Source organism: Pinus tabuliformis, chromosome 8 (assembly GCF_031772625.1).
Source record: "Pinus tabuliformis cultivar Carrire ecotype Pingquan chromosome 8, CPIR1, whole genome shotgun sequence".
NCBI classification, from domain to species: domain Eukaryota; kingdom Viridiplantae; phylum Streptophyta; class Pinopsida; order Pinales; family Pinaceae; genus Pinus; species Pinus tabuliformis.
The window spans coordinates 842,943,102-842,960,861 of NC_142294.1; positions in this window are offsets into that span (position 1 = coordinate 842,943,102).

Consider the following 17,760-nt stretch of genomic DNA (forward strand, 5'->3'; position numbering starts at 1 on the left):
GCATGGTTTCAATTGGTTTTCAATAATTTGTATGGTTTCAAGTGTTTTTTAATATTTTACATGGTTTCAAGTGGTTTTCTTTAGTTGTTTTTACATCTCTTTTTAACTACATGGTATTACTTTCAATGCTTATTTTATCTTAGTTTTATTGTTTCATTCTCTATTTGTTTTTTTTCAATAATATTTCCTAATGCATACAAAATGTACCAAGTAATATGAGAAGTGAGATAATTTGAATTGCCTGCATTTGCATGAATTTCTTGAATTGCATGATCTTCTTGTTCTCTCAATGTATGACGTCTTTTCTCATCCTTTCTCTAGCTTTCTCTCGTATTTCCTTTGTGGATGGAAATTTCATTCCTTTTCTATATCCAAATCTTCAATTTCCCATGTTTGTTGTGAATCCTTGTATAATTTTGATACAATAATATTTATGTTAAAAAATGCAGCGAGAAATTCTCAATTTTAATTTTGCCTTAATTAAATTGGGAAAATTCAAAATTCCACATCAACAAACAACTTGGATGAGTTAACTAAGGTGACATGGTTGTTATCACTCAGTTAGCTTAGTTAATTTGAGTTAGGGGCATGAAGTTCAGTTGTATGTAGTGATTCCTAAATTTTAGGAGCCTGGGTTGAGTTAATTTCAATTGTAATCAGTTAAACTAGTTTTGATTGTTAATATAACTAGTGGGTGGTTAGTTAAGTAGTAGGACATCAGTATAACTCAGATATCATCTAGTTAATTGATCAATCAGCTAATAATTAGCTCATGCATGCAAATAATACGATATTTCCGATTGTGGTGGAGTTTCTAAGGTAGTTAACAAAGCTAGTTGATTGTACAGGTGTTGCATGAGGTCAGGTGGACCATCTTTGGGAATTGCACAATTAATTAGAGGAATTTCCTAATTAATATGGGCTAATTCCTCAAGAAAAAACGCAAGGAAATAGGGGCTTAGTGGGCTGAATTAGTTAATTACTAGCCATATTAGTTATTCAGTGGAAGAGAATAGAATTGATTTTATAAGTTGAGTTCTAGAATTGAGCTAAAAATTATAATAGCTTCTCTTACTCACTTTATTAATGTACCCAAGACTTAAGGGCTTTTGAACAGTTCATTTCCCCTAGATAAATCTTTATGTATCTATGATGATTCCTTTTGCATGTCTATGATTTGTGTTCTAGATTGTGAAATGAATTCCCAGATGAGTAGAGTATCTTTGAGTCTTATGATTTAGTAAATTTCATGAGCAGGTTCAAATCTACATCATAACTTATACATGGTATCGGAGTAGGATTCACAGTAGAGCATAAATTTTGAGCTTAGTTCTCAGTACAATCTAATTTCTATTTTAATGTTTCAAGATCTCTTTGGAGTTGAGAAGATGAGCTTCAACGGGTTGAGGCTAGAGTATGCCTTGGAAGGTGGATCTAATTTTATCGCATGGAAGGATCACATGGAAGCAATATTGGATGACAATGGATTTTTGGAATATGTCAAGAAAGACATTCCACAACCACCTTCAGCAAATGTCCAAGACCATTCTCAATGGAATAAATATGTGTCCAAGGCGAGGAGAATTATCTTCGAGGGATTACGGGATCATATTATCTCAAATCTCCATGGAAAAGATACTTTGTTAGAAATGTGGAAAGCACTGACAAAATTCTTCAAGAACAGTAGTGACCATAGGAAGATGGCACTCAAGGATAAACTTTTAAATATCAAGATGAAAAAGAATAACTCCATACCTCAGTATATAAGTAGTTTCACACAATGTCATGATGAACTTGGTGGGGTTGGTGTTACTGTAACAAAGGATGATTTGGTAAGGCTAGCCCTTCTAGGCCTTCCCAAGAGCTAGCATAGCTACCAAGATTTGGTGAACAGGAGGGAGAAACTACCAAACTGGGAATGCTTGTGGTCTGATTTGGTACAGGAGGAAATCAAGTGGAATACCAGATATGGTACTTCATCCAAAGAAGAAGAATAATTTTCTCTAGTTAAAAAATGAAATATCACTAAGGGAAAGAAGGATCAAGGTGAGGTTGAATCCAACCAAGAGGGCAAGAGGAAATACTTGTCCAAAATTAAGTGCTTCAATTGTCATGAATTTGGGCACTATGCCACTAAGTGTCCGCAAAAAAATTCTAGCAAGAAGGAGTCTTCAATAGAAGCAGCAGGTAAAGCCTTGGCTTCATAGTTTGAGCTTGAATTCACCCTTATTGCATGCATGTCTAGTACTATGATGAGAAGTGTGTGGTACTTGGATAGTGGTGACATAGATATGGGGGATGATGGAAGGTACAACATGACATGAATTGGTACAGCCACCTTTCAGAGGGATTCAGGCTGACCCCTCAGGATCAAGGATGTCATGTTCATTTTGGTCCTAAAGAAAAATCTTATCTCTATTGTAGTTTTGGAAGACCATGGTTACAATGAGATCTTTAGCAAAGGAAATGAATCCTTGAGACACATAGCCATGGGACATATGAAGAAGATCATGGTTTGATTAAAAAAAATGTATGAACTTGAGGTAGAAGATGCATGCACGTCCTTGAGTAGCAAGGCATAGACTAGAGATATGGTGGTTGATAGGGAGCATGTTAGACCTATCAACACGCAGCCTCACAAGGAGCCTCAGGAAGTTGTGGAGTAGCCACAAATGGAGAGGCAGAGAAGAGGAAGAGTGGAGAGGTTCACTAAATCAAAGACCTCCAGTATCGGGATAGTTAGATCTAAGTGGGCAGAGGGGGAACCTGTAGCCATACCTCCAGGTGAAAGGTGGGGTGATGTGAAGCCCTAGTTCCAAGAGTTGCATAGATTTTGGCAGGGTCCATTGAGGCATTCTCCTCATAGATCATTACCTTGTTACGGGGGCCCACAGTATTCAGTAGCAGGAGGATCAGTTTCTTTCATATACTAAGAATTGTAGAGGAGCGCTGACAAGAGAGCAGGAAGGTCAATAGTAGAGTCAGCAGTAGCATAGTTTTCCCAGTAGATAGTTGCAGACATAGTTGATTCAGTTTATTTTTTGTATGCTTCTTATTTGCAAATGTTGGAGTAGCAGCAGCAACAGAGATAAGTGTTGCATGTAGTACATTCTACAGGTGCATGATAAGGATGTTTGATAATCTCTTTCTTGTTGAGAGGGAATGTTGAAAAAATGCAGCAAGAAAACCTTAATTAAATTGGGAAATTTTGAAATTCCACATCAACAGACAGATTGGATGAGTTAACTGAGGTGACATGGTGATCCGGATTTTAAACAGGAACGCAACAAATTACAGAGATAGCCATAAATACAGAGATGCGATAACCATAAAAATAGAGATGCAGCGGAAATAATACTTCATTTCATTACTGTAAAATATTGAAATATGCTTACAAACAGAAATGGAAAGAAACCAGCTAGGGCGATGGTAGCTTATCTCTGAGAAGAGATGTGGCGGCTACATGCCTCTGAACTGTTCCGAACTGTATTACAATGAGGCTCGAAGGCCTATTTATTGTTGAGAAACAATGGAAAACCCTTCACATACCGAAACCTAACCCTAGAAGATGAAAAACCAAATTGTGGGCCCCGTTTGGGTAAATTGGTACATCAATTTCCCGGGGTCGTAACGTTGGCATACGATCTCCGTTTGACGCGTACGATAGCTCGTTAGAAAGATCTATCCGAGTACTACCACTTTGGGGGGCAACAGAGGGCTCGGTCGCCCCAGAATTCCAAAAAAACGTCGTTTAGGGCCTCAAAACAGCTCCGGAAGTTCAGGACCCGAAAAACTGCTAAAAATAGTAAACTGTGCTACAATTAAGGAAACTGAAAATGTTGAGAAAGACAATGGTGGGGGTCCAGGTGGACCTGGCAGGTGGCCACCAATATCCACCTGGACCATTCCTCCCCCCTTAGGAAGCAATGGTCCCCATTGCGTTGAGTTCCTCCATCTGCTGAACTTGTCCTGCAATCTCTGATGTGTCCAGTGATGGTGGGAAGCATGGTCGACGATGGTCCACATTGAACATTTGGTGCAGGCGAAGGAATGGAGGAATGATGTGCTCCAAAGCATTGTTCCCCATAGCCTTGGTACTGCTGTAAGGACCATGTCGGTGTGGTCTGAGCTTCTGATGGGTTCTGGTAAGGCGTTCTTTCTGTTGATGCCACCAGAAATTGTTGCCCACCTGAAACTTGTGTGGTACCCCTTTGGGTGAGGAGAAGTTGTTCTTGTGTTCTGTCATGACCGTATCCCTTTTTTGCTGCTGCTGTGTGGAGGAACCCTTTGCAGGGGTCATGGATGTAGCAACGATCTTCCCCTTATTTTGGGAGTGAACCAGACAGATGAATTTCCTGGTCTGTGATATGAGCTTGCTGCCTTTCTTGGTAGTGATCAAGGATGTGGCAGTAGGTGGGGCTACCTCTGGTATCCTGTATGATGAATTATTCAAAGAAATAATGACAGCACGAGGCCTTGACTCATACACAGCATGTCGCCTCCATAAGTATGGCTAGCCTAATAGTACATCACAAACATCCAGAGGTGTAACATCACACAATACCTCGTCTGTGAAGGGTTTGATGCTGTAGGGAAGGCGGCACTGCTGGCGAACTTTCAGATCTCGTCCTTCATGAAGCCACCCGATACTGTATGGCTGTGGGTGTGGTGTAGTCGGTAGGCCCAACCGCTTCACGACCTCTGCTGAAACCAGGTTCTTTTGGCTACCACTGTCGACAATGAATCGCAGCGGTGAACCCTTCACCCACATCTGTGAGTGGAAAAGACGCTCCCCCTCCTCTGGATCTTCGGGCTCATTTTTCTTGATCTTGGCGGTGGCAACAGTGGCACTAGGATCCGCATCAATGATCTGCTTCCCTTTGCCATTCCCCTTGTCGGGTTCTGGCTCAGGATCGGAACATGCATCTGATTCGGAAGCCTTCAACTCAGCCACCAGCGACTGCTTGGTCCGACACTCACTTGTGTTATGAGTGGGACTCTTGTGGAACTCACACCACTTCCCTGTGTCCTTCTTCGGCTTCATGGTGTTGTTCTTTTCTTGTGGCTTCGACGGGTTATCTTGGGTCACCCCGCCTTGGCTTTGTCCTTTGGGCTTCGGATTTGCAGATCCAAAGTCTCGCTTCTTCTGTTTGAACTTTTGCTCGATTTTGACAGCGTATCGGTATGCTGTGCCGAGTGAGGAGATGTTCAAGAACACCATCTCTTCCTGGATGTATCTGTGCAGGCAGCCACGGTATTTGAGCACCAGATGCAGCTCAGAATCTTTGATACCCAACTGTGTGCGAAGGGTATGAAAAATGTTTGTGAACTCCGGCACATCTTGGTCTCGTCCCTGCCGCAGTGTGGTCCATTTGATGTATTTGTCCTCATAGCTTCCGACAGGGTAGTACTGCTCCTTGATGGCATCCCGGAAGTCATTCCAAGTGGGTGCGGCTGAAAACAGTGAGCCTGTACTTTCATCCTTCTGCTCGCAGTAGGTTTCCCACCAGTCCTTGACGTGGGGGGCTGCTTTGAGAAGAGCAAAAACAATCTTTTCCCGACTTGAAAATTCGTGAACAGAAAAATACCCATCTAGCAGATTTAACCATTTATCTACGGCATCTGCGTCTATTTGACCCGCGAAGATGGGGATTTCAAAATTAACTTGTACCTTGAACGGTGTGGCGTTTCCAGAGTCGCTGTTGGAAGTCGATGCGTCGCCTCTGGGTAGCCGCTGAAGGATCTGCGCAAAGCTATCCATCATCGCGTTCCTTTGCCGCTCGAGCGCTTCTTCGAGCAAGATTTTGATAGGATCTCCTGCCCCCTCGTCTTTCTTCTCATCCGCCATGGGAGGCCGTCGGGATTTGCGCGGCTGGTCTTGCAAAGGTTCGACCAGTTCAAGCCCTAACTCCTTATATCCCGACCTCGTTGGGGACATGCAAAGAAAAACAGAGAAAAAGCAGACCGCTCTGATACCACTGATCCGGATTTAAGCAGGAACGCAACAAATTACAGAGATAGCCATAAATACAGAGATGCGATAACCATAAAAATAGAGATGCAGCGGAAATAATACTTCATTTCATTACTGTAAAATATTGAAATATGCTTACAAACAGAAATGGAAAGAAACCAGCTAGGGCGATGGTAGCTTATCTCTGAGAAGAGATGTGGCGGCTACATGCCTCTGAACTGTTCCGAACTGTATTACAATGAGGCTCGAAGGCCTATTTATTGTTGAGAAACAATGGAAAACCCTTCACATACTGAAACCTAACCCTAGAAGATGAAAAACCAAATTGTGGGCCCCGTTTGGGTAAATTGGTACATCAATTTCCCGGGGTCGTAACTTTGGCATACGATCTCCGTTTGACGCGTGCGATAGCTCGTTAGAAAGATCTATCCGAGTACTACCACTTTGGGGGGCAACATAGGGCTCGGTCGCCCCAGAATTCCAAAAAAACGTCGTTTAGGGCCTCAAAACGGCTCCGGAAGTTCAGGACCCGAAAAACTGCTAAAAATAGTAAACTGTGCTACAATTAAGGAAACTGAAAATGCTGAGAAAGACAATGGTGGGGGTCCAGGTGGACCTGGCAGGTGGCCACCAATATCCACCTGGATCACATGGTTGTTATCACTCAGTTATTATAGTTAATTTGAGTTATGGGTATGATTTTTTTTTTTTTTTCTAGTTAAGACTAACCTAAGTACCCACGGGGGATTTGAACCAGTGACCTATCGCAAGGAGTGCCTTCACAGCGCACCCATTCACCGTCAATCCAAAGCCCCGTGGGCTGAAATGTTATGGGTATGAATTTTAATTGTATGTAGTGATTCCTAAATTTTAGGATCCTAGGTTGAGTTAATTTCAGTTGTAATCAGTTAAACTAATTCTAATTGTTAATAGAACTAGTGGGTGGTCAGTTAAGTAGTAGGACATCATTCTAACTCAAAGATCATCTATTTAACTAATCAACAATATAATAATTAGCTCATGCATGCAAAGAATATGATTTTCCCATTTATGGTAGAGTTTCCAAGGTAGTTAACAAGCAATGGTAAACTAGTTGAGTGTGTAGGTGTTGCATGAGGATAAGTGGACAATCCTTGTGAATTGCGCAATCAATTAGAGGAATTTCCTAATTAATAGGGGCTAATTCCTCAAGGAACAACATAAGGAAATAGGAGATTGGTGGGTTGATTTGGTTAAGTACTAGCCAGATCAATCATTCAATAGAAGAGAATAAAATTTCTTTTGTAGGTTCCTTGATCTGATAATTGTAATAGCTTCTCTTACTCACTTGATTAATGAACACAAAGCTTAATGGGTTTTGAGCAGTTGTTTTCCCCTAGATAAATCTGTGTATTTGTGACGAGTCCTTTTGCTTGTCTATGATTGTTGTTCTATATTATGAAATGAGTTTCATAGATGAGTAGAATAGCTTTGAGCCTTATGATTTAGTAAATTTCATGAGCAGTTTCAAATCTACATCATAATTTCTACAATTTCTCTATGAATGAACATTTATTGCTTTTTTTCTAAAATTGTTAATTTATTGTTGACAACAGAGGCTTGATCGATCCCTTGAGCTGTATCATTTACCATCAGCATCATTAATAAAATTTGATAGGGAGTACGTGGGGTTAGGCTTTTAGTGGCTCGATCAAGCAACTAGTTAACCACACATATGGCTCAATCGAGGGTTACTTTAATGCTCAATCGACCAATTTGAACTTTGAATTTAAGCACTCGATCGAGCGTTTGAATTCTGAGGTCCAAAAAAATACAGTTTCAACACCCCTTTTGCAGATTTCTCTGCAACCCCATTTTGTACTCTAGCGTATTTAGGGCAAAATTTGTCCTTAAGTGGCAGAGTTAATCATGTTGGATTCGTTAAAGAATTCTCTATCCAATGGCATATGAATTTGACACTTTCAAATTCATATGATATTTTTCATCTAATTTCTTTTAAACATAACGGTTGAAATTTTTTTGGACAGTTTCAAAGGCGCTGAATAAAAAAACAATAACATAAAATAAACACAATGAAAAAAATTCAAAAAATACCACTATCTTCGTTTATGAGTCCTCTTCAAAATGTTACTCTTGGTTTTTCAATTTATTTAAATATTAAAAAAAAAATATTATGTGAACACGTGTCTCCAAAATTCAATTGAAATATTACTTCTCCAACTTCGAAAAATAATAAAAAAATATAATTTTGCATAAAAAAATTAATATGAGGAACTTAGTTTTCTCCATGTAGATCATATATATATATATATATATATATATATATATATATATATATATATATATATATATATATATATATATCTTAGTTTTCTCCATGTAGATCATGCTTATATATATATATATATATATATATATATATATATATAAGCATGATCTACATGGAGAAAACTAAGATAGATATATATATATAAGCATGATCTACATGAAGAAAACTAAGATATATATATATATATAGATATATATATATATATATATATATATATATATATATCTTAGTTTTCTCCATGTAGATCATGCTTATATATATATATATATATATATATATATATATATATATATATATATATATATATTAAATTACACATTTTAGACTAAGTTATGCTACATGAACACACACATATCTCTTAAGTTTTGCGAATGTTTGCAAGGACATATATTGCATTAAATGGAAAATTGAGAGAATATACGACACTATATGTTTTTACAAAAAATAAATTTAGGACAAAAACATAATTCTCCACATATTGTTTTTTATTCTGAATAATTCACAATTCTTATATGAATTTTGAGGGATGAAATTTGATAAAAGAGGAAAAACTTGAAATTTCATTGCCACATTTCGCCTAAAAGTGTAACTCATCTTCATACATTCACCCACTAGCATGGAAAATTTTGTTGTGCCCAAAGGTGATTTACAATCTTGTATATTAGGGATTCAAAAAATATATGTCGGCTAATTAATGAAATAAAGAATAATATTGAATATGTAGGCTCAATTAAACTTTAAAAAAAAAACACATATATACAATAATATTATTGATCACAAAACAAAATTAACTATGAAAAAAATCAATAAAACAAAAAGAGTATAAGGTTGGTTTAAGAAAGGAGTAAGTATGTTTGTTTAAAAATTTAGTAATCAAATAATATTATTGTCTGTAAATTATGTTTCTGTTCACATTGGGATAACAAACACATCGAACTATAAAATTTACCAACACCCCATTCATCATACTTCTTTGCTTTGATCCCTCACTAGGCATTATACAGAAAATATTAGACTAGGTTTTGTTTATAATGTAAAAAATCATTATTTACCAAAACATGAAATTGATTAAACATGGGTCAACTCTTATTATGTGTAAAATGTTGCATGAAAATGGAATACTTACACAACTAAGATTCCAAACTCTTATTACGATGTAAATGTTGCATGAAATTGAAATACTTTCAAAACTAAAATGTTGCCTAAAAAATTTACATTGGTTAGGTGAGGTAAATCTTATCAAAATAAAAAATAAATTAGTATTGCATATATATAAATTAAGTAAATTGATATCGTAACTAAAAATGCTTTTGTTCGAGTTAAATTTTCTCAAAGTAAAAAAAAATAAATAACTATTTATGGTATATAAACCAATATAGATCCATCTTAACTTCAGATCAAGCACTGAGAGATCAAATCTTCTAAGAAGAAAACCACTTTTTGAGTGCAAAATTTGAGGAAATAATTGCACCTCAAGATTTGATCCCTCTCATATTTTGTTAGATTTGTAGTTAATATGGATCTATGCTAGTGAAAATTACATCTAATGTGAATATGAGATGAAAATTTTAAGAAAAAGTGTTTTTCATTTCAACCCTTTTGGTGTCACAAAAAGGACAATCTCTTTCATCCCATGGTATTTTAGGAATAGACCAATGCTTAGTTTCATTATAAAACTCATGATAATTTGTTCTTATTTTAACAATGTAAATAATTTTATTCTTGATCTTTTTCGTAAACTAAAGCTTTCATAGTACTCAAAATAACCTTTACATCGATTTTCAAAGATTATCAGAGTAGCCATGGAGGATGCATTCGTCTCTCCTTATCAGACTACATAATTTGACTAGACCAACAAAGTCTCGAATCCCAATAAAACCAAATACTCCATAACCTAGACTACATTAGAGTCAAGGCCATAGTTAGCTTGCAATACTTCCCAACTGACCCGCACAAAGATCCCAAATGTATTTTCCAAAAACCATTGACGCTAGTGGCCTATAAACTGCATATAGACTTTCCAAAATACATATATCCAAACCAAATTTTCTCAACCCACTCACATAATAACCATAACAAGAGAAAATACCAAGGCTTAAGTGCCCAATCATCCATATACCATACAACAAGAGAAATAGAAGATAACATATTACTAGTAGGATGGGCCTGATCAACCATGTAAACTTCCATACATCAAGGAGGCCACCACAGATGCCAATCGCCCATCCTAATGACTCGAGAGTCTCCCCAAAAATTCATTGAACTACACCTCCCCTAAGGATATCTCTAATCATTATCAGAAGAAGAAATATTTATTGGAGCCCTCGTGCTATAACCAATAGGATCCATCAAGTCTCCCCAATTCGATTCACATGTTGTGTGACTTTCTACTTGAGCCAGACGAGAGTTGATTCTATCCAAATAGAATTGTTGATTCCTGAGCATTCTCTTAACACCCTCCATAGATGAAAAATATTGTATTTCTCCACTTGATTGTGCCTTAGGACTAGGCGTAGCAGGGTCTTAATTTTCTAATGAATAGCCACGAAGTTGAGGTATAATTTCTTCCTACCCCTCGTGTGCCCAGGCTCAAGAACCCAAGCTGACATATCCTCCATGCACTCTAAATCGGAGAGGGATTGTATTTCTATCCCCACTTGTATCTCGAACTTACAAATTTATTTGTGCATTTTCAGCGGAACAAAGTTAATAAGGATGGAAGTTGAGTCATTGGAAAAAATTCTGGCACCATGTTGTTCTTGTTGGACTTGACCACCAACTTCGCCTACTACTCCCCCTTTGCCTCAATGGCATAACTGAATTGGGGGCGAACTTCTAACAATTGCTATGAGTGCCTCTACTTGCAAAAGAACGTAAAAATAAATAAGACCCGACACTAACAATGCTAGGGAACCAAAAAACTAAATCATCACAGAAACCCTGGAAGTTTGTCTTAGACTTCACAGATGACCCAATAATTGAAATAGAAGGAGCAAAAGCCTCCTCCATAAAATTACCACCATTTACCATTGATCCCAAACACAACAACAAGAGGATCAAAGGACTATGAAACCAAGAGATGTGTAGCCACCCACCAAATTCCACTAACCATAATTTATCCAACCCAAAACCAAACCAAACCTTATAAATCCCTCGTAATTCACTTTGACCAAGACTCACATTCCCTAACTTGTTCCTTGAGTAAGGACAACAAAGAAAATTTTGAGAACAAATTGACACTAGAACCGGAATTAATTCTACAAAACGGACTTGGGTAATACACAAATATTCATACCCTAGAACTCCAAGCTTAGACATGACAGACCGCCAAAATAAATATATGAAGAGATATAGATATGGAACTTGATAATTCGCTTTGCATAAATGATTTAACAGCCCCAATGACCCTTCTTGAAAGAAATGCCTAGGCGGCCAAGCACGCGATTAGAGGTCCTAGAAACCCAACACATTCAAACTAGGATCATGTAGGCATGCATATCCACCTCTCAAGCTTTCATATCCAAACACCAGCCATTGCACAATGGTACTAACACATTCAAGCTTAGCCAGGATGCAAAACTAAGAGGTTGAGGACCTTCCCTCAGCTCCTCTCCATTCACCACAAGTTGCCACCTCGTCCATCCAAACTAATTAATAGAAGCATACAACTAATTGTTAGATTGCATGTGAAGGAAAGTCATGACTTTATCTCATTTAATGCTTGATACAAACTATGGGGTGGTGGGCACGGCCTCTGAGTACCCATTAAATCCAAATTAACACCTTGATCAGGGGAATTTTCTTCTTAACATTAAATAAAATAAACAGATATTTAATTTTTCAAAAGTAAGATTGGTGTCATTCTAATATCTTAATTTATCTTTTCTTTTAACTCTTTATTAGCATACAAATTATTCTTAAATTTTAAAATAATAATAAGTTTAACATTATAATCAGTCTTTAAAAAAAAAAAAATATTAACAATCATAGTAATGCATTTGACAACCATCTATCCACCATCCTAAAGTGACTTCCTTTGAGATTGCATTGTATGTATATTCACCTGGGCTTTTAGGTATGAAGCGATCGGTTAATCCCACCTCTGTTAGAAGAGGTCGATGTTGATTATGTATCTGCCAACGAAGAGGTTTGATGGTTCAAACCACCAACCAAATCAGCAGAAAGTAGGAACTAATAACAATTTACAGAGTGAAGTACATTGATACGATTGAACGTTTATATCGTGATTATTCTATAACAACATGGTTGGATCTATCGTGGTGACAAAGGATTTATTTATTATTTATTAATTTTATTTTAAATCTAACCAAAAAAAATTATTCGTGTGGCTAAAGATGTTCTTACCTGCAAACTTTGAAATCTCAACTGCAAACTTATTTTTTCCCTCGGTATTTTCTTCAACGTTTTTAATAGCATATAGTTTTTTTTAATCACTCACCAAAATATCTTATGTAAATATTTAATTCAAATCTTGATTTTACCTATATCTATATTATATTAAAGTAAGATAAGATATAGGTAAAATTGACGCATGACTACTGTACAAATTAGAATGGAATGATTTTATCCTTTTTAATGTAATACTAATTATGATAATAAACATAGTTATTACAATTTTTTTATCTTTTAGATTTGATATTATTAATTATTTTTATTTGTTTCAAAAACTATTATCAAAATAAGATACATACCAACATTGCATTCTCCCATATCACTATATGGAAAGGGCTATGATCATATTTCATTTTGTTTTTTATTATGAACAATGTTTTATAAATCGAACACATATGAAATATGTTTTTTTTATTATGAACAATATTTTATAAATCGAACACATAATGTATTTATTAGGATTTTTTGAGCTCTAAAATGCGCCTTTTAAGGAAAACAATAAAATAAGAGTTATTATTTTTTTAAGAAAAATAAAGGAAACAATTTTTTTAATTGTACTTTCAGCTTATACCCTTATAATCTTACTGAAATTTCAAGTGTATACATGCATCGAATGAGAAATTAAATTTCACATCCAATGAGTACCCACTCCGCATACTTCTAACTAGACCCACATCATAAAAAAAAATGAAAATATATGAAAGAAATCATGTTGAATATGATTTTTTCATGTATTTTCATTTCTTTTATGATGTGGATCTACTCAGAAGTATGCATAGTGGATACTCGTCGGATGTGAAACTTAATTTTACATCCAACAAGTCTCTACACTTGACATTGAAGTAAGCATATAAGGAGACAAGTTGAAAATGCAATCAGAAAACAATGATTTTCTTATTTTCCCTCTAAAATGTTCTACCTGGGGATGATATCATCAATCCTATTGGTTTAGTAATTTTTTTATTTTAAGACCCAATTTGACCTCAAAATTCCCTTAATAGTTTATAGCACCATACGGTGATACAGGAGAACAACAAATATATTTTAATCCATATGTCTTTCTAATACCTAAAATAATTAATGCAACTCATTCAATAATCATGGTTATCAAGTTTTAAAATATTATTTAAATTTCTTCAGTATAATTATCATAATTATAAACAAGAAGAATCATTTTCATATACATGTTGATAACATGTGCTTCCTCATCAAAAGTCATAAATTTAAATTCAAGAAAAATAGAATATTAACATCTCCATAAATTTTAGTAGTCAAATTATTTGGCATAAGAAAAACCATTTTCTCATAAACAATAGAGTCTCATATACTAATTTGGTATCTAGCTTGAAAGTGACCTTAAAATTCGATTATTATTATTATTGTCATTGAAAAAATACAATTTTAAAGCTTTCTTCCATAAGATTAAGATAGGCTGGAAAACTATTTATAGTTTTGAAATAATTGATGATAATGATGATCATGGTTAAGTTCCACTAAGACTAAAATAGTTCAAGATATTATTGGAATGTGTTTATCATTTTATTTATATGCTTGAAAAGCAATAAGAGAAGATTTTCAAAATCACCATTGTTTTGCTCATTTAAAAGGTTAAGAAGATTGGTAGTGTAACAAATATTTTGAAATTTAGATCAAATATGAGTATAAGCTAGACAATTTAAGAGAGTACTTTTTATCTTCAATATTATTATTGTTGCAAAGGTGGAAAAATCTTTCATCCAATTATGTTTGGGGAATTGGCCAATTCTCCATCACTATGAACCTAATGAGAATATGCTTGTTTTTGGGAATTGGAAAATTGTATAGTTTCATTATGAACTCAATAAGTCTTTTTTTAACAATGTTTATTTTCTCCTTTACATTATTCAAAATATATAATTTTAAATTTTGATATAGGGGTTTATCTCTCACACATACACATATGTAAATTTATATTTTAAAATGTTTTTAATAATATAAAAAATAAATAAATTAAAAATAATTTACAATACACAATTTTGTTGTTAACCAATAGAGATCCATCTTAACATTGGATCTACCAAGTACCCAAAGGAATCAAATCACATTTTTAATATGACTTACATAGCATTGATGATAATGATGACATTTTTAATAGGATATGCATAGCATTAATGATACGTACACCCCTTTCTAGAGGAAATGGTAATTTGTGAAGATTTGAACCTAGAATATCATGATACATAACATTTCATTTTCATAGTGGTCATCAATTAAATTGTCTTTGGGAGCTAAAATATTTTTTATTTTAATTATACATTTATTATTTAAATTTATTAAGTTTTTATATGTTTATTAATTATATGTTCTAAAATTGAGGGTTACAAATATGGATCATTAATTTTGACATTTATTTTAATGTGATATGCATATCATGATTTTTTGGAGAAAAAATTGTTTGTGATTTTATTGACAAAAACACATATATAATATAACAAATTGAATTGAATCAATTTTCTATTTTTACTTGAGATGACATTATATTATTATTATTATTATTATTATTATTATTATTATATAGAATGCTTCATTTTACATACACTACATCATCTCTCTCAGATTAAGCCATTGTTTAAAAGTTTACACTCATTTGCAAACATTACCTCTTCCCCATACTGACACTACAACATCTCTCCTATATTAAGCCAACATTTAAATGTTTACACTCATTTAAAAACACTAATCTCCCTCATATAGAAACTACAACATATCTTCCATAATAATCCAACATTTAAACATTTATACTCATCTACAGACACTACATCTCCCCCATACTAGGTTGTAGAGCGCCTTTCAGTATAAAAATAATAAAAAATTAATTAAAAAATAAATACATATAAAGAAAAGTTCCATCCCCTTCCCCTCTCCATTTGGAAATCTCTCCCTCTAAATCTAGAGGGGTGTAATGCAAATATGGCCCTTTAGCATAAATGACTAATACTTCACCATAAATGGCTAAAACTAGAAGTATTAGTTAGTGTACATACAAGGGCTGGTTCAAAAAACCCGCTCCTCACAAATTTTTTATGTCAAATACTTCCAATTAGTAAGTAGTATCATGACCACTATCCCCAAAATTTTTAGATCTATTGGCATGACCAAGTGAATTTCTTAAAGGAAATTGGATTAACAGGCATGTTTCTACTAAGTTTCCTTAGTTCTTGTGATGCAATACATTCTTTCAAATCTCATATGCCCACCCCTCTTCTTCTATATCATGTTGGCCAAATATTTGCATTCCCATTAGGTCAAAACTAAATTCAAGAGTATAGGGCAATGCTCGGCATCGTGTCCTCCTTTCGTTTCATGTAAATGGAAATGGAGGAATGATGTTGGACATCTTTCTCTTTTTCATTTCATTTGAAATGACCTTTTGTAATGATGTTGAACATTATCCTTCCGTGCTCCCCTCTCCTAAAAATTGATTTCTTGGATTGAAATTTGGAATCTTGATCTTCATTATAAATTTGTAATAAAATCTATTTGCCAAATATTAATTTTGATAGTTTGATTGCTTTTCAAAATTCCATTTATAACATAGTATAACTAATTGGCCTTTTTTGACTTTTCTCATTTATATTTTCCAAGTGAACTTTGGAAGGGATTTCTTAGAATGGTAAGATTGAATTATGTAATATGGAAAATCTAAGTAATCTAGGTATTTTCATGGTGTTGAATCTATTTTTGGATTCAAAATGAATTTTAAATAACAAGTCACAATTTCACCAAAAGTTATATCTTCAAATTCTAGCAAAAAAAGGAAAAAAATACCATTAGTTATACTAAGCCTTAAATATTCTATTATATTAATTTTTGAAAAGATAATATGGAAGTTAGATTGTCTCAATATATAAATAATATTCCCCAAAAGCAGAAACCCGATTGACCTAATTGCTCATGCCACTAGCTATATTATTTCTTTATATGTCCCATGCTAAGATATTCTTAGATGGTTAATGCATGGTTATATTGCTTAACTTTTGATTTTTTCATCAATAATAGACATGAAAAACAATTAGATGCTATAAATCCTTTGTTGCCATTCAATGATGACTAGAATTTGACATGATGAATACTCTTCAGCAATCAAGTATATGGTTTCGAATAGAAATTATGTAAGAAAAAACTTTCATTAATCAAATAGTGATACACATATAAATATATCATTTATATCTCAAGATAGATAAATTATCTTTATCTCACAATCAACTAGTTTAGAAATTCTCTCAACAACACACCAATCTAGGAAGCTATTTAATCATAGAATATCTCTCAACCCAACTAGGTCTAACCAACTCCTGAAGACTAGGAATAGACTCGAATTAGTGATCACATCTAAGACAAGTAGAAATTACATATTCCATAGTCCCCTTTAATAACTACTTGTATTAATCATAATTAGAAAAGGTCTTCAATGTGTTCTATGCAAAACACCTAATCCAATATAAAATGAAGCACCTCATGATTATCAAAGTCTATATGTGTTCCAAACTAGCATTTACAAACATTACCAATGATGTTGATGTCCATATAAAGAAACAACCATCCACCAAAATGCATGGGTACCTAATCATTGCAACTTTCAAACTATTGTGATTTCCTTCATGTACAAGGTTTATTCAATCATCATATATTTATACCTATATATATACCTTTATTCCACCTGCATCGCCATTATCATCATCCTGAATTTTCTCAGATTACTCGTAATCATGCTTTAGGTTTTCTCAAATTACCCTCAATTTTGTTTTGGGTTTTCTTGATTTACCCTTAACGATGTTTCTGATGTCCCTACATCAGACTCATATCCTCAAATGGTTTTTTCTTACCACAATATATCATACCGAGTACTTTCTAGCTAACCAAAAATGTCACTTACAAGTGGTTTCAACTTACCATGAACTCTGCACTACAATGTTATTTTTAGATTACCACAAACTACACTAGCGTACACATGCCTCAAGTACATATTATTACAAACTCCACTCATGGAGATATTATTGGTTAT